This window comes from Primulina tabacum, chromosome 10, assembly GCF_025594145.1.
Source record: "Primulina tabacum isolate GXHZ01 chromosome 10, ASM2559414v2, whole genome shotgun sequence".
NCBI classification, from domain to species: Eukaryota; Viridiplantae; Streptophyta; class Magnoliopsida; order Lamiales; family Gesneriaceae; genus Primulina; species Primulina tabacum.
Window position 1 is genome coordinate 41,007,865 of NC_134559.1, and position 17,603 is coordinate 41,025,467.

The 17,603-nt window shown below is 40.5% G+C and overlaps 9 non-coding genes and 3 pseudogenes across 9 annotated transcripts; all 12 read right to left on the reverse strand.

The window, feature by feature from the left end:
- Positions 1 to 91: 91 nt before the first annotated feature.
- On the reverse strand, positions 92 to 210 carry LOC142509848 (5S ribosomal RNA). The gene has a single exon (XR_012807997.1). It is a non-coding gene; the product is annotated as a 5S ribosomal RNA (ribosomal RNA).
- A 683-nt stretch (positions 211 to 893) lies between these two features.
- Positions 894 to 1,012, reverse strand: LOC142515297 (5S ribosomal RNA). Its single transcript, XR_012811151.1, has one exon. It is a non-coding gene; the product is annotated as a 5S ribosomal RNA (ribosomal RNA).
- Positions 1,013 to 3,056: 2,044 nt separating this feature from the next.
- Positions 3,057 to 3,175, reverse strand: LOC142513340 (5S ribosomal RNA). Its single transcript, XR_012809292.1, has one exon. It is a non-coding gene; the product is annotated as a 5S ribosomal RNA (ribosomal RNA).
- A 681-nt stretch (positions 3,176 to 3,856) lies between these two features.
- LOC142515367 (5S ribosomal RNA) lies at positions 3,857 to 3,975 on the reverse strand. The gene has a single exon (XR_012811217.1). It is a non-coding gene; the product is annotated as a 5S ribosomal RNA (ribosomal RNA).
- A 683-nt stretch (positions 3,976 to 4,658) lies between these two features.
- On the reverse strand, positions 4,659 to 4,777 carry LOC142510528 (5S ribosomal RNA). Its single transcript, XR_012808635.1, has one exon. It is a non-coding gene; the product is annotated as a 5S ribosomal RNA (ribosomal RNA).
- Positions 4,778 to 5,459: 682 nt separating this feature from the next.
- On the reverse strand, positions 5,460 to 5,578 carry LOC142510938 (5S ribosomal RNA; annotated as a pseudogene).
- Positions 5,579 to 6,258: 680 nt separating this feature from the next.
- LOC142509689 (5S ribosomal RNA) lies at positions 6,259 to 6,376 on the reverse strand. The gene has a single exon (XR_012807850.1). It is a non-coding gene; the product is annotated as a 5S ribosomal RNA (ribosomal RNA).
- A 594-nt stretch (positions 6,377 to 6,970) lies between these two features.
- Positions 6,971 to 7,089, reverse strand: LOC142509613 (5S ribosomal RNA). The gene has a single exon (XR_012807779.1). It is a non-coding gene; the product is annotated as a 5S ribosomal RNA (ribosomal RNA).
- Positions 7,090 to 7,775: 686 nt separating this feature from the next.
- Positions 7,776 to 7,877, reverse strand: LOC142512568 (5S ribosomal RNA; annotated as a pseudogene).
- Positions 7,878 to 15,846: 7,969 nt separating this feature from the next.
- Positions 15,847 to 15,966, reverse strand: LOC142512609 (5S ribosomal RNA; annotated as a pseudogene).
- Positions 15,967 to 16,648: 682 nt separating this feature from the next.
- LOC142508272 (5S ribosomal RNA) lies at positions 16,649 to 16,767 on the reverse strand. The gene has a single exon (XR_012806494.1). It is a non-coding gene; the product is annotated as a 5S ribosomal RNA (ribosomal RNA).
- Positions 16,768 to 17,451: 684 nt separating this feature from the next.
- On the reverse strand, positions 17,452 to 17,570 carry LOC142515670 (5S ribosomal RNA). The gene has a single exon (XR_012811503.1). It is a non-coding gene; the product is annotated as a 5S ribosomal RNA (ribosomal RNA).
- Positions 17,571 to 17,603: the final 33 nt, after the last annotated feature.

Consider the following 17,603-nt stretch of genomic DNA (forward strand, 5'->3'; position numbering starts at 1 on the left):
CACATGTCTTATCTGGTCTCGATCGAGATTCAGATGATTTGAGCCGAAAATTGTCTGTCAACAAGTAATCAAAATTAGAAAAACACGAAAAGGGGTGCAATACGAGGACTTCCCAAGGGGTCACCAATCCTAGTATTGCTCTCGCCAAAGCACGCTTAACTTCGGAGTTTTGATGGGATCCGGTGCATTATTGCTGGTATGATCGCACCCGACATTGAGTGGGATGTTTATTCTTATATCCCTCGAGTACGTGTGGCGCGGGCGGGGATAGACAACACGCGGCACTGCTCTCGCCCAATAAGAACCATGAAGTTAAGCGTTCTGGAGCGATGGCAGAGCTAGGATGGGTGGCCTCCCTGGGAAGTCCTCGTGTCGCGACCGTTTACGTAAATTATAGCTAAAACAGTCGAAATAATTGTTTTTAATGAGTTAACCGTCTTCGGAGTTATCTGCGTCATACCCTTCCGCCCAGAACCGGCTCACGACGACAAAAATCGCTAAATGTTCCGAGAAAATAGAAAAAAAATTAAGAAGAAGAAAATAGCGAATGTAAAGTTATTAATATGCCTGGGATACGATAAAATGAAACCAGAATCGAATTTCGAACTTTCTAAGCGGATTTCTCGAGAAAATGGAAACTTAACAGGAGCGAAAAATCTCAAATTAGAGGGACTTAGAAAAGGAATTAGGCGAATATCTCGCCACCTCGTTGCGGAGTAATGAGTCTCGTTCTTTTTCCCGTTTACAATAAAATTAGCCAACAATTTTTCCAAATCCGGCAGTGCCCGAGCTACGTTGATTTCACATGTCTTATCTGGTCCTGATCGAGATTCAGATGATTTGAACCGAAAATCGTCTGTCAACAAGTAATAAAAAATAGAAAAACACGAAAAGGGGCGCAACACGAGGACTTCCCAGGGGGTTATCCATCCTAGTACTGCTCTCGCCCAAGCACGCTTAACTTCGGAGTTCTGATGGGATCCGATGAATTAGTGCTGGTATGATCGCACCCGACATTGAGTGGGATGTTTATTCTTTTGTCCCTCGAGTACGTGTGGAGCGGGCGGCGATGGACAACACTCGGCACTGCTCAAGCCCAATCAGAACCCTGAAGTTAAGCGTTCTGGCGCGATGACAGAGCTAAGATGGGTGACCTCCCTGGGCAGTCCTCGTGTCGCGATTGTTTATGTAAATTATGGCTAAAACAGTCGAAATAATTGTTTTTAATGAGTTAACCGTCTCCAGAGTAATCTACGTCATACCCTTCCGCACAGAACCGGCTCACGACAACAAAAATCGCTAAATGTTCCCAGAAAATAGAAAAAAATTAAGAATAAGAAAATAACGAATGTAAAGCTATTATTATGCCTGAGATAAGATAAAATGGAACAGGAATTTAATTTCGAACTTCCTAAGCGGATTTCTTGAGGAAACGAAAGCTTAACAGAAGCGGTAAATAGCAAATTAGAGGGTCTTAGAGAAGGAATTCGGCTAAAATCTCGTCAGCTCATTGCATAGTAATGAGTCTCGTCCGTTTGCCCGTTTACAATCAAATTATCCTACAATTTTGTCCAAATCCGGCAGTGCCCGAGCTACTTTCATTTCACATGTCTTATCTGGTCCCGATCGAGATTCAGATGATTTGAGCCGAAAATCATCTGTCAACAAGTAATCAAAAATAGAAAAACACGAAAAAGGGTGCAACACGAGGACTTCCCAGGGGGTCACCCATCCTAGTACTGCTCTCGCCCAAGCACGCTTAACTTCGGATGGGTGACCTCCTTGAGAAGTCCTCGTGTTGCGACCGTTTACGGAAATTATGGCTAAAACAGTCGAAATAATTGTTTTAATGAGTTAACCGTCTCCGGAGTAATCTGCGTCATACCCTTCCGCACAGAACCGGCTCATGACAACAAAAATTGCTAAATGTTTCCATAAAATAGAAAAAAAAATAAGAAGAAGAAAATAGCGAATGTAAAGCTATTATTATGCCTGAGATACGATAAAATGGAACATGAATTGAATTTCGAACTTCCTAAGCGGATTTCTCGAGGAAACGGAAGCTTAACAGAAGCGGAAAATCACAAATTAGAGGGTTTTAGAGAATGAATTCTGCTAAAATCTCGCCAGCTCATTGCGGAGTAACGAGTCTCGTTCGTTTGCCCGTTTACAATCAAATTAGCCTACAATTTTGTCCAAATCCGGCATTGCCCGAGCTACGTTGATTTCACATGTCTTATCTCGTACCGATCTAGATTCAGATGATTTGAGCTGAAAATCGTCTGTCAACAAGTGAACAAAAATAAAAAAACAGGAAAATGGGAGCAACACGAGGATTTCCCAGGGGGTCACCCATCCTAGTACTGATCACATCCGACATTAAGCGGGATGTTTATTCTTATATCCTTGGAGTAAGTGTGGAGCGGGCGGCGATGGACAACACGCGGCACTGCTTTCGTCCAATCAGAACCATGAAATTAAGCGTTCTGGCGCGATGGCAGAGCTAGGATGGGTGACCTCCCTGGGAAGTCCTCGTGTCGCGACCGTTTAGTTAAATTAGGGATAAAACAGTCGAAATAATTGTTTTTAATGAGTTAACTATCTACGAAGTAATCTGCATCATACCCTTCTGCACAGAACCGGCTCACGACAACAAAAATCGCTAAATGTTCACAGAAAATAGAAAAAAAATAAGAAGAAGAAAATAGCGAATGTAAAGCTATTATTATGCCTGGGATATGATAAAATGGAACCGGAATCGAATTTCGAACTTCCTAAGCGGATTTCTTGTGGAAACGGAAGCTTTACAGAAGCGGAATCGCAAATTAGACGGTCTTAGAGAAAGAATTCGGCTAAAATCTTGTCTGCTCATTGCGGAATAATGAGTCTCGTTCGTTTGCCCGTTTACAATCAAATTAGGCTACAATTTTTTCCAAATCCGGCAGTGCCCGAGCTACGTTGATTTCACATGTCTTATCTGGTCCCGATCGAGATTAAGGTGATTTGAGCCAAAAATCGTCTGTCAACAAGTAATAAAAAATAGAAAAACACGAAAAAGGGTGCAACACGAGGACTTCCCAGGGGGTCACCCATCCTAGTACTGCTTTCGCCCAAGCACGCTTGGCTTCGGAGTTCGGATGGGATCCGGTGCATTAGTGCTGGTATGATCGCACCCGACATCTAGTGTGATGTTTTTTCTTATATCCCTCGAGTACGTGTGGCGCCGACGGCGATGGACAACACGCGGCACTAGTCTCGCCCAATCAGAACCATGAAGTTAAGCGTTCTGGCGCGATGGTAGAGCTAGGATGAGTGACCTCCCTGGGAAGTCCTCGTGTCGCGACCGTTTACGTAAATTATAGCTAAAAAGTCGAAATATTTTTTTTAATGAGTTAACCGTCTCCGTAGTAATTTGCGTCATACCCTTCCGCACAGATCGGCTCACGAAAAAAAAAATCGCTAAATGTTCCCAGAAAATAGAAAAAAAAAGAGAAGAAAATAGCGAATGTAAAGCTATTATTATGCCTGGGATACGATAAAATGGAACCGGAATCAAATTTCAGATTTCCTAAACGGATTTCTCGAGGAAACGGGAGCTTAACAGAAGCGGAAAATCACAAATTAGAGGGTCTTAGAGAAGAAATTCTGCTAAAATCTCGCCAGCTCATTGCGGAGTAATGAGTCTCATTCGTTTGCCCGTTTACAATCAAATTAGGCTAAAATTTTGTCCAAATCCGGCATTGCCCGAGCTACGTTGATTTCACATGTCTTATCTGGTCCCGATCGAGATTCAGATGATTTGAGCCGAAAATCGTCTGTCAACAAGTAATCAATCAAAAATAGAAAAACACGAAAAAGGGTGCAACACGAGAACTTTCCAGGGGGTCACCCATTCTAGTACTGGTCTCGCCCAAGCACGCTTAACTTCGAAGTTCTGATGGGATCCGGTACATTAGTGCTGGTATGATCGCACCCGGCAATGAGTGGGATGTTTATTCTTATATCCCTCGAGTACGTGTGGCGCGGGCGGCGATGGACAACATGCGGCACTGCTCTCGCCCAATCAGAACTATGAAGTTAAGCGTTCGAGCGCGATGGCAGAGCTAGGATGGGTGACCTCCCAGAGAAGTCCTCGTGTCGCGACCGTTTACAGAAATTATGGCTAAAACAGTCGAAATAATTGTTTTAATGAGTTAACCGTCTCCGGAGTAATCTGTGTCAAACCCTTACGCACAGAACCGGCTCATGACAACAAAAATTGCTAAATGTTTCCATAAAATAGAAAAAAAAATAAGAAGAAGAAAATAGCGAATGTAAAGCAATTATTATGCCTGAGATATGATAAAATGGAACATGAATCGAATTTCGAACTTCCTAAGCGGATTTCTCGAGGAAACGGAAGCTTAACAGAAGCGGAAAATCGCAAATTAGTGGGTCTTAGAGAAGGAATTCGGCTAAAATCTCGTCAGCTCATTGCGTAGTAATGAGTCTCGTCCGTTTGCCCCTTTACAATCAAATTAGCCTAGAATTTTGTCCAAATCCGGTAGTGCACGAGCTACTTTCATTTCACATGTCTTATCTGGTTCCGATCGAGATTCAGATGATTTGAGCTGAAAATCGTCTGTCAACAAGTAAACAAAAATAGAAAAACACGAAAACGGGAGCAACACGAGGATTTCCCAGGGGTCCACCCATCCTAGTACTGCTCTCGTCCAAGCACGCTTAACTTCAGAGTTCTGATGGGATCCGGTGCATTAGTGATGGTATGATCGCATCCGACATAAGTGGGATGTTTTTTCTTATATCCCTCGAGTACGTGTGGAGCGGGCGGCGATGGAGAACACGGGCACTGCTCTCGCCCAATCAAAACCACGAAGTTAAGCATTCTGGCGCGATGGAGCGGGCTCGGATGGGTGACCTCCTTGAGAAGTCCTCGTGTCGCGACCGTTTACGGAAATTATGGCTAAAACAGTCGAAATAATTGTTTTAATGAGTTAACCGTCTCCGGAGTAATCTGCGTCATACCCTTCCGCACAGAACCGGCTCATGACAACAAAAATTTCTAAATGTTTCCATAAAATAGAAAAAAAAATAAGAAGAAGAAAATAGCGAATGTAAAGCTATTATTTTGCCTGAGATACGATAAAATGGAACATTAATTGAATTTCGAACTTCCTAAGCGGATTTCTCGAGGAAACGGAAGCTTAACAGAAGCGGAAAATCGCAAATTAGAGGGTTTTAGAGAATTAATTCTGCTAAAATCTCGCCAGCTCATTGCGGAGTAACGAGTCTCGTTCGTTTACCCGTTTACAATCAAATTAGCCTACAATTTTGTCCAAATCCGGCATTGCCCGAGCTACGTTGATTTCACATGTCTTATCTCGTACCGATCTAGATTCAGATGATTTGAGCTGAAAATCGTCTGTCAACAAGTGAACAAAAATAAAAAAACAGGAAAATGGGAGCAACACGAGGATTTCCCAGGGGGTCACCCATCCTAGTACTGCTCTCGTCCAAGCACGCTTAACTTCAGTGTTCTGATGGGATCCGGTGCATTAGTGATGGTATGATAACATCCGACATTAAGTGGGATGTTTATTCTTATATCCCTGGAGTAAGTGTGGAGCGGGCGGCGATGGACAACACGCGGCACTGCTTTCGCCCAATCAGAACCATGAAATTAAGCGTTCTGGCGCGATGGCAGAGCTAGGATGGGTGACCTCCCTGGGAAGTCCTCGTGTCGCGACCGTTTAGGTAAATTAGGGATAAAACAGTCGAAATAATTGTTTTTAATGAGTTAACCGTCTACGAAGTAATCTGCATCATACCCTTCTGCACAGAACCGGCTCACGACAACAAAAACCGCTAAATGTTCACAGAAAATAGAAAAAAAATAAGAAGAAGAAAATAGCGAATGTAAAGCTATTATTATGCCTGGGATATGATAAAATGGAACCGGAATCGAATTTCGAACTTCCTAAGCGGATTTCTTGTGGAAACGGAAGCTTTACAGAAGCGGAATCGCAAATTAGACGGTCTTAGAGAAAGAATTCGGCTAAAATCTCGTCTGCTCATTGCGGAATAATGAGTCTCGTTCGTTTGCCCGTTTACAATCAAATTAGGCTACAATTTTTTCCAAATCCGACAGTGCCCGAGCTACGTTGATTTCACATGTCTTATCAGGTCCCGATCGAGATTCAGATGATTTGAGCCGAAAATCGTCTGTCAACAAGTAATCAAAAATAGAAAAAACCAAAATGGGCGCAACATGAGGACTTCCTAGGGGTCACCCATACTAGTACTGCTCTCGCCCAAGCACGCTTAACTTCGGAGTTCTGATGGGATCTAGTGCATTAGTGCGGGTATGATCGCACCCGAAATTTAGTGGGATGTTTATTCTTATATCCCTCGAGTACGTGTGGAGCGGGCGGCGATGGAGAACACGGGCACTGCTCTCGCCCAATCAAAACCACGAAGTTAAGCATTCTGGCGCGATGGAGCGGGCTCGGATGGGTGACCTCCTTGAGAAGTCCTCGTGTCGCGACCGTTTACGGAAATTATGGCTAAAACTGTTGAAATAACTGTTTTAATGAGTTAACCGTCTCCGGAGTAATCTGCGTCATACCCTTCCGCACAGAACCGGCTCATGACAACAAAAATTGCTAAATGTTTCCATAAAATAGAAAAAAAAATAAGAAGAAGAAAATAGCGAATGTAAAGCTATTATTATGCCTGAGATACGATAAAATGGAACATGAATTGAATTTCGAACTTCCTAAGCGGATTTCTCGAGGAAACGGAAGCTTAACAGAAGCGGAAAATCGCAAATTAGAGGGTTTTAGAGAATGAATTCTGCTAAAATCTCGCCAGCTCATTGCGGAGTAACGAGTCTCGTTCGTTTGCCCGTTTACAATCAAATTAGCCTACAATCGTGTGTCAACAAGTAATCAAAAATAGAAAAACACGAAAAGGGGTGCAACACGAGGACTTCCTAGGGGTTCACCCATCCTAGTACTGCTCTCGCCCAAGCACGCTTAACTTTGGAGTTCTGATGGGATACGGTGCATTATTGCTGGTATGATCGCAACCGACATTGAGTGGTATGTTTATTCTTATATCCCTCGAGTACGTGTGGAGCGGGCGGCGATGGACAAAATGCGGCACTGCTCTAGCCCAATCAGAACCATGAAGTTAAGCATTCTGGCGCGATGGCAGAGCTAGGATGGGTGACCTCCCCGGGAAGTCCTCGTGTCGCGACCGTTTACGTAAATTATGGCTAAAACAGTCGAAATAATTATTTTTAATTAGTTAACCGTCTCCGGAGTAATCTCCATCATACCCTTCAGCGCAGAATCGGCTCACGACAACAAAAATCGCTAAATGTTGCCAGAAAATAGAAAAAAAATAAGAAGAAGAAAATAGCGAATGTAAAGCTATTATTATTCCTGGGATACGATAAACTGGAACCGTAATCGAATTTTGAACTTCCTAAGAGGATTTCTCGAGAAACGAAAGCTTAACAGAAGCGGAAAATCGCAAATTAGAGGGTCTTAGAGAAGGAATTCGGCTAAAATCTCGTCAGCTCATTGCGGAATAATGAGTCTCGTTCGTTTGCCCGTTTACAATCAAGTTAGGCTACAATTTTGTCCAAATCCGGCAGTGCCCGAGTTACGTTGATTTCACATGTATTATCTGGTCACGATCGAGATTTAGATGATTTGAGCCGAAAATCGTCTATCAACAAGTAATCAATCAAAAATAGAAAAACACGAAAAGGGGTGCAACACGAGGACTTCCCAGTACTGGTCTCGCCCAAGCACGCTTAACTTCGGAGTTATGATGGGATCCAGTGCATTAGTGCTAGTATGATCGCACCCGAAATTGGGTGAAATGTTTATTCTTATATCCCTCGAGTACGTGTGGAGCGGGCGGCAATGGACAACACGCGGCACACCTCTCGCCCAATCAGAACCATGAAGTTAAGCGTTCTGGCGCGATGGCAGAGCTAGGATGGGTGACCACCCCGGGAAGTCCTCGTGTCGCGACCATTTACGTAAATTATGGATAAAACAGTCAAAATAATTGTTTTTAATGAGTTAATTGTCTCCAGAGTAATCTACATCATACCCTTCCGCACAGAACCGGCTCACGACAACAAAAATCGCTAAATGTTTCGAGAAAATAGAAAAAAAAATAAGAATAAGAAAATAGCGAATGTAAAGCTATTATTATGCGTGGGATACGATAAAATGGAACCGGAATAAAATTTGGACTTCCTAAGCGGATTTCTCGCGTAAACGGAAGCTTAACAAAAGCGAAAAATCGCAAATTAGAGGGTCTTAGAAAATGAATTCGGCTAAAATCTCGCCAGCTCATTGCGGAGTAATGAGTCTCGTTCGTTTGCCCATTTACAATCAAATTAGGCTACAATTTTGTCCAAATCCGGCAGTGCATGAGCTAAGTTGATTTCACATGTCTTATCTGGTTCCGATCGAGGTTTAGATGATTTGAACCGAAAATCGTCTGTCAACAAGTAATCAAAAATAGAAAAACACGAAAAGGGGTGCAACACGAGGACTTCTGTGAGAACCCGGATTTTTCAAAGCAAAGCACCTTAAAAGCTCGGTAAGTAGCTCAAAAAGAAGCCGAGGCAACGTAAACTCTTGAGAATTGAGGGTACGTCACTCGGAAGAGGAAACCCTTACCTCACAAGCTAAAACCCTCAGCTCAAGGAAGCTCCAAAATTCTTGGAAAAGAAACCCCATGCTCATGAGCTCAATCTTTTACCTCAATGAAGCTCATTCTTTCTTGTCCTAAAAGAATAAAAAAAATAGAGCTAGGAGGAGAGCTAAAGCATTGGAAAAATTTAATGTGCAAGAAATTACCCTTGAGTAAACCAAGGAGAAAAGCTAAAGGATTGGATATATTTATGAACATTGAGTTAACCAAAGAAGGAGCTAAAAGAACTAAAGGTTTGGACAAACTTATTATACAAGTGATGACTATTAAGTTAACCAAGAAAGGGAGCTAAGGGAAGAGCTAAGAGGCTTGGACCAATTTATTGTGCAAGAATGGACTCTTTACTAAACCAAGGTGACCTTTGATGCTTGAGTTAACCTTGACCACATTGATGGCTTGCTTGGGCTCCAATATTTCGGCCATGGGGAGGGGAAAAGTCCATCCTTCACCTATAAATACCACCTCAACATGCTAAAGAAATCACACCCAAAAATCAGCAAGAAAAATCGGCTCATTTCCCTCCAAAACCACCTCTCGGCTGTCGCTTGCAAGAAGAAAGAAGGAGGAGTTGTTCCGGCTTTTCAATTCTGTGATTTGCTATCCACATCGTTGTGAAGATCATCTCCTGGTTCGGTCATCACTTGACCGAAATTCAACAAGTTTCGTTCGCCAAAGTTCTGCACATTTCGAACCGTAACTTCGAGAGTATTGTAAGTGGGTTTTTGATATGTATATTCGTTTGTATTTTTAAATCTTGAATATATAAGTCATGACATGTATGAATGTGTGTCCTCTTTTTTCGAAAACAGCATGATGACCGTCTTTTAAAATTTCGATCGATTATGTGTTTTCTTCTATGCTTCGAAATTCTTTGGTTCCGCTGAATCCGTCTGAAACTCTGATATCTGAAAACTCTGATACGTTCTGTCTTGTAAACTTTGAATTCTGTGTTGCACTGTTACAACTCGATTTGAAATGGGACGAGAATTGTAATTCTGTCTGGCCCCCATTGGTGGGTATAAAACCATGTTCTGTCTCCTCCATTGGTGGGTATAAAACCGTGTTCTGGCCTCACCTCTTAGAGGACTAACATATTGGGGACAATTTGACCATGGAAATGAGATGAGTAACAGTGTTCTGTCTGTTCCGATCTGTTCTGTTCTGAATTTTTCTGATCTGTTTCTGAACTGCTCTGAATCTTCTGATAACCTCTGTCTCATATTTATTTTGTTTCTGTTATGATGAGTTAAAAATGATAAGATTTGAAAGTTTGTTAAAGAAATGTTTTAAAGATTAAGTTCTATATGTATCATAGGAAATCGATCGACCCCCACTTCCTGAGTGTTTCCCAAAACACTCACCCCTTACAAATTTCAGATTAAAATGAAGACCAACTGAATGAGGAAGAACAAGAAGCCTTATGGGGATGGTAGCCGATGAGCAAGATACAAGAAATCAAGACTTTATTTTCCTTTTGTTCAGTTTCCGCATTTGAAACTCTGATGTATTTTTATTCTATTGTCAATGTAAAGACAATGTTTTATTTATGAAAAAGACTGGTTTTTGGCATTTCGATACGAGGCTTAATTATTTTAAAGTAATTGTTAAAACAATGCCGGATGTCACAGGCGCTTCAGACACTTTGCGTGACATTTAAGTGGTATCAGAGCCGCCAGGTTCATAATCCTGCTGGGATTTTGACAGACAAAATTTGAAGAAGTCAAATTTTGGCAAAAGCCTAGTACATTCTGAAACAAACTCTCAATCTTTCCAAAATTCTTTGAGAAATTCGAAATCTATTTCCTTCAATCATTCTGAAATTTCTAGTATAGAAAGTTCCACGAAATCTTTGTTTCAATCAAAATTTTTTACCTTTCTATCCTTTACTTTGATACCATTATGAAATTTTACCTCAATTTATGGTCTTGTACTCGTGCTCAAGCCGCACTTCGCATGCGTAAACATTACTTGAGGAAAACAAGATAAACAAGAACTCACAAAGATTAAGAATCTGCTTCAAACTGATATACATAATCTCAACCATCACCTTGATCGAGCAAAGAGCCAGCTCGCCCTAACACTACACGTGGAATGACTAGTTTCCCTTAATTGAAAGTTGATAGTAAGGATTGAAACTTAGAAAAACCTTGCTAACCGTTCTCGTCATCAACATGAAGACCTTTCTAGCAAGCAAGAACGTTACATCGCCAAGCTTCATGGTGCAATGGATAGACTGCGCACCTTGTCGTGGAAAATGTGGAAGAAGAAGAAGAAGCACCTATGGATGTAGTGGAAAAAGAACAGTAATGTTGAGAGATGATAAAGTAGGATAGACTGGTATTATGGTTAAATGATATGAAAGAAAAAAGTGTAACATTTCTTTGAGAATGTACATAGATAAGTTGAAATATATTTTGGGAACATACCTATCAAAGATAATTTGACTTATATTTTAGGGAATACAAATACTCTGATATAAGTTGACTTACATTTGGGAATTATTCCGACTTAAGATGAAATGTTTGATTCGCGGATAATAAATTATTTATGAAAATATGAGATAAGAATTATATAAGTTTTGATATTCAGATGTAAAAGTTGATTTTTATGTCAATAATTAACGGTATGGACATTTAAATTTGGGCTATTAAGCGATAAATTTAAATATGTAAGATTTTGGAATATTTAATAAAGTTAAGAAACAATAACTTAAGTTAAGAAATTACGGTCATTACCTTAGGTAAATAAAGAGAGTTATGAGATATTGGTGGACATCAAGGGAAGTGTAGCATGCATAATAGGTTATGACTCTTCTTATAGTAAAAAGAAAAATAGGGGAAAGATTTGTAGAGAAAGACATCCAACGAAGCTTGTTTGTATTAAAGCATGTTAGGCTCATAGTTTTGATTAAAGACAGATTTAGTAAAAGAAGAATTGTTTGAGGAATTAATTTCTTCCGTACAATGTTGAAAGAAATTTTAACTAGGTTATTGGGACTTAAGTCAATAGGCTGATAAGGAGTTATGTTCTAAGATTATATATTGATTTTATGTTTGGAGATAGTAATCGTGATAATTTAGAACACAATAAGTATGGATACGCATATATTCAGTGCCGATTTTATTTAGTGTACTATGGTAAATTTCAACGTCATTCTGAGAATTGGTTGGTTGGACAAGAATCATGCAGTGTTAGATGGTCGAGGTAAGAATTCCAAACTCCAATCCAAGAATAAATCGTATTTTATGGCAAGGATAAGGAACAAAAATCCTTCCTTTCTGCTTCTCAAACTTAGAAAGCCATGGAGTATGGCTAAGAAGTCTAACTAGCGATAATGAGAGAAGAAAAAGAAGGAATTGAGCTCAAGATATAAAAATATTCCCGTGGTACGAGAGTTCTGGAAGCGTTACTTTGAATTATCTCAGATCGTGAAAGAATTCGAAAGTAACTTTATAGCTCGTGCTGCACCAATATCTAAAGAACCCTAGCAAATGGCTTCAGTTGAACTCAAGGAGATAAAAGTTCGATTCCAAGATTTGTTAGACAAAAACAAATCAGACCAAGTGCCTCTTCTTGGGGAGATTCAATCTTATTGGTACAGAAGAATGGTGAAAGTACAAGATAGTGTGTCATTCGACAAAGTACTATATGAGATCAAGAACAAATGTCATCTTTTAAGAATAGATGACCTTCTCTATCAGTTAAAAGGAGCTAAGATCTTTTCGAAGCTCTATCTAAGATCAGACTATCACAATTGAAGGCCAAGGCAGAGAATATTCCTAAAACAGCCTTAAAAAGAAAAGGGTATGGACACTATGAGTTCATGATAATACCTTTTGGCATGACCAATGCTCCAGCAACATTCATAGAACTCATGAACAGAGTGTTCAAGAAAATTCCTCGGCAAGTTTGTGGTAGAATTTATTGAAGACATTCTTGTATATTCAACAAGTGAGAAAGACCGCAAGGAAGATCTTCGTCTTGCTCCACCGATGCTCAGAGAAAAATAACTAAATACTAAATTTAAGAAATGTGAATTTTGATTAAAAAATGTCACATTCTTCGGTCATATAATATCTGAAATGGGCATATCAGTGGATCACCAATAAGGTGGAGGTAATCATAGACTGGCCTTGATCGAATACTGGAATAGAAATTTGAAGTTTTCGGGATTATTTGGCTATTAAGAAAATGTGTTGAAGGATTTTCTTCCGCTCACCAAGCTCACTCAGAAGAACTCTAAATTCAATTAGAGTGAAGAATGTGAGAAGAGTTTTTAGATCTTGAAAAAGAAACTCGTTTCTACGCTAGTATTAGTACTTCCTGAAGAAGGCAAGAATTTCACAATTTACAATGATGCATCAAAAGAGGATTGTGATGTGTTCTCATTCAAGAGGGCAATTAATTGCCTATGCATCGATGAAATTAAAACCATGTGAGCAAAATTATCCAACACATGATAGTGAATTAGCCACAATTATATTTGAGCCAAAGATCTAGAGAATCAATTTCTTTAGTGTCAAATGTGTGAAATTTATCAATCATCAAAGCCTCAAATACTATTCACACAAAAGGAATTAAACATGAGACAAAGACGGTGGATCGAACTATTGAAGATATTTTAGGGCGTGTGCCATGGACCTCGGACTCCAATAAACACCCCCCTTTGATTGAATTTGCCGATAACAATAATTATCATGGAAGTATTGAAATCAGAGAGAAAGCTATCATGGTACTTGAATTGTTGATAAAGTAGCTATTATCAAGGAAAAACGCAAGGCAGCTCATGATCGACAAAAGAGCTGGGCTTATTTAAAGTGAAGACCGTTGGAGTTTGAAAATGGTGTGAAAGCTTATGTTAAAGTTTCCCCAATGAAAGGAGTGGTTCGATTCAGCAATTCTAGAAAGATAACTCCAAGATATGTCGGACCCTTCGAAATACTGAGAAAAATGGGAAACCTAGCTTATCAGCGGGCTTTACCACCAGGCATGTCAAGGATTTACAACGTCTTCCATGTCTCACAGCTAAGGAAGTATGTCTCATATCCAAGTAGCATTCTTGAAATTGAACCGCTACTAATCAAAGGAAATGTGAACGAGGAAATGAAATATGAAGAAGTCCTTATTCAAGTAACACCAAATACCAAGTGCTGAGATGCCGAACAATTCCATATGTCAAGATACAATGGTCGAATCATATGGAACGAGAAGCAACTTGGGAATTTGAAGAACGTATGCGCACTCGGCACCCTCACTTTTTAAAGATTTATCTAACTCAAGTTTCGAGGACGAAACTTCCAATAAGGAGGGTGGGATGTGAGAACCCGGATTTTTCAAAGCAAAGCACCTCAAAAAGCTCGAAAAGTAGCTCAAAAAGAAGCTGAGGCAATGCAAAACCTTGAGAATTGAGGGTACGCCACTCGGAAGAGGAAACCCTTACCTCACAAGCTAAAACCCTCAGCTCAAGGAAGCTCCAAGATTCTTGGAAAAGAAACCCCATGCTCATGAGCTCAATCTTTTAGCTCAATGAAGCTCATTCTTTCTTGTCCTAAAAGAATAAAAAAAATAGAGCTAGGAGGAGAGCTAAAGCATTGGAAAATTTTAATGTGCAAGAAATTACCCTTGAGTAAACCAAGGAGAAGAGCTAAAGGATTGGACATATTTATGACCATTGAGTTAACCAAATAAGGAGCTAAAAGAACTAAAGGTTTGGAAAAACTTATTATACAAGTGATGACTATTGAGTTAACCAAGAAAGGGAGCTAAGGGAAGAGCTAAGAGGCTTGGACCAATTTATTGTGCAAGAATGGACTCTTTAGTAAACCAAGGTGACCTTTGATGCTTGAGTTAACCTTGACCACATTGATGGCTTGCTTGGGCTCCAATATTTCGGTCATGGGGAGGGGAAAAGACCATACTTCACCTATAAATACCACCTCAACATGCTAAAGAAATCACACCCAAAAATCAGCAAGAAAAATTGGCTCCTTTCCCTCCAAAACCACCTCTCGGCTGTCGCTTGCAAGAAGAAAGAAGGAGGAGTTGTTCCGGCTTTTCAATGCTGTGATTTGCTATCCACATCGTTGTGAAGATCATCTCCTGGTTCGGTCATCACTTGGCCGAAATTCAACAAGTTTCGTTCGCCAAAGTTCTGCACATTTCGAACCGTAACTTCGAGAGTACTGTAAGTGGGTTTTTGATATGTATATTCGTTTGTATTTTTAAATCTTTAATATATAAGTTATGACATGCATGAATGTGTCCTCTTTTTTTGAAAACAGCATGATGACCGTCTTTTAAAATTTCGATCGATTATGTGTTTTCCTCTATGCTTCGAAATTCGTTGGTTTCGCTGAATCCGTCTGAAACTCTGATATCTGAAAACTCTGATAAGTTCTGTCTGGTAAACTTTGAATTCTGTGTTGCACTATTACAACTCGATTTGAAATGGGACGAGAATTGTAATTCTGTCTGGCCCCCATTGGTGGGTATAAAACCATGTTCTGTCTGGCCCCCATCGGTGGGTATAAAACCGTGTTCTGGCCTCAACCCTTAGAGGACTAACATATTGGGGACAATTTGACCATGGAAATGAGATGAGTAACAGTGTTCTGTCTGTTCCGATCTGTTCTGTTCAGAATTGTTCTTATCTGTTTCTGAACTGCTCTGAATCTTCTGATAACCTCTGTCTCATATTTATTTCGTTTCTGTTATGATGAGTTAAAAGTGATAAGATTTGATAGTTTGTTAAAGAAATGTTTTAAAGATTAAGTTCTATATGTATCATTGGAAATCGATCGACCCCCACTTGCTGAGTGTTTCCCAAAACACTCACCCCTTACAAATTTCAGATTAAAATGAAGAGTAACTGAATGAGGAGGAACAAGAAGCCTTCTTGGGATGGTTGCCGATGAGCAAGATACAAGAAATCAAGACTTTATTTTCCTTTTGTTCAGTTTTCGCATTTGCAACTCTGATTATTCTTATTCTATTGTCAATGTAAAGACAATGTTTTATTTATGAAAAAGACTGGTTTTAGTCATTTCGATACGAGGCGTAATTGTTTAAAACTAATTGTTAAAACAATGCCGGATGTCACATGCTCTTCGAACACGGGGCGTGACAACTTCCCGGGGGTGACCCATCCTAGTACTGCTCTCGCCCAAGCACGCTTAACTTCGGACTTCTGATAGGATCCGGTGCATTAGTGCTGGTATGATCGCACCCGACATTGAGTGGATGTTTATTCTTATATCCCTCGAGTACGTGTGGAGCGCGCGGCGATGGACAACACGCGGCACTGCTCTCGCCCAATAAGAACCATGAAGTTAAGAGTTCTGGCGCGATGGCAGAGCTAGGATGGGTGACCTCCCCGAGAAGTCCTCGTGTCGCGACGGTTTACGTAAATTATGGCTAAACAGTCGAAATAATTGTTTTTAATGAGTTAACCGTCTCCGGAGTAATCTGCGTCATACCATTTCGCACAGAACTGGCTCAGGACAACAAAAATCGCTAAATGTTTCCAGAAAATAGAAAAAAAAATAAGAATAAGGAAATAGCGAATGTAAAGATATTATTATGCCTGGGATACGATAAAATGGATCCGAAATCGAATTTCGGACTTCCTAAGGGGATTTCTCGAGGAAACATAAGCTTAACAGAAGCGGAAAATCGTAAATTAGTGGGTCTTAAAGAAGGAATTCGGCTAAAATCTCGCCAGCTCATTACGGAGTAATGAGTCTCGTTCATTTGCCCGTTTAAAATCAAATTAAGCTAAAATTTTGTCCAAATCCGGCAGTGCCCGAGCTACGTTGATTTCACATGTCTTATCTGGTCCCAATCGAGATTCAGATGATTTGAGCCGAAAATTATCTGTCAACAAGTAATCAAAAATCGAAAAACACAAAAAGGGGTGCAACATGAGGACTTCCCAAGGGGTTACCCATCCTAGTACTGTTCTCGCCCAAGCACGCTTAACTTCAAAGTTCTGATGGGATCCGGTGCATTAGTGCTGGTATGATCGCGCCAGACATTGAGTGGGATGTTTATTCTTATATACCTCGAGTACGTGTGGCGCGGGCGGAGATGGACAACACGCGGCACTGCTCTCGCCCAATCAGAACTATGAAGTTAAGCGTTCTGGCGCAATGGCAGAGCTAGGATGGGTGACTTCCCCGGGAAGTCCTCGTGTCGCGACGGTTTACGTAAATTATGGCTAAAACTGTCAAAATAATTGTTTGTAATGAGTTAACGGTCTCCGGAGTAATCTGCGTCATACCCTTTCGCACAGAACTGGCTCACGACAACAAAAATCGCTAAAGGTTTCCAGAAAATAGAAAAAAAAATAAGAATAAGAAAATAGCGAATGTAAAGCTATTATTATGCCTGGGATACGATAAAATGGAACCGGAATCGAATTTCAAACTACCTAAGCGGATTTCTCGAGGAAACGGAAGCTTAACAGAAGCGAAAAATCGCAAATTAGAGGGTTTTAGAGAAGGAATTCGGCTAAAATCTCGTTAGCTCATTGCGGAGTAATGAGTCTCGTTCGTTTGCCTGTTTACAATCAAATTAGGCTACAATTTTGTCCAAATCCGGCAGTGCCCGAGCTACTTTGATTTCGCATGTCTTATCTGGTCTCGATCGAGATTCAGATGATTTGAGCCAAAAATCGTCTGTCAACAAGTAATCAAAAATAAAAAAACACGAAAAGGGGCGCAACACGAGGACTTCCCAGGGGGTCACCCATCCTAGTACTGCTCTCGCCCAAGCAAGCTTAACTTCGGAGTTCTGATGGGATCTAGTGCATTAGTGCGGGTATGATCGCACCCGAAATTGAGTGGGATGTTTATTCTTATATCCCT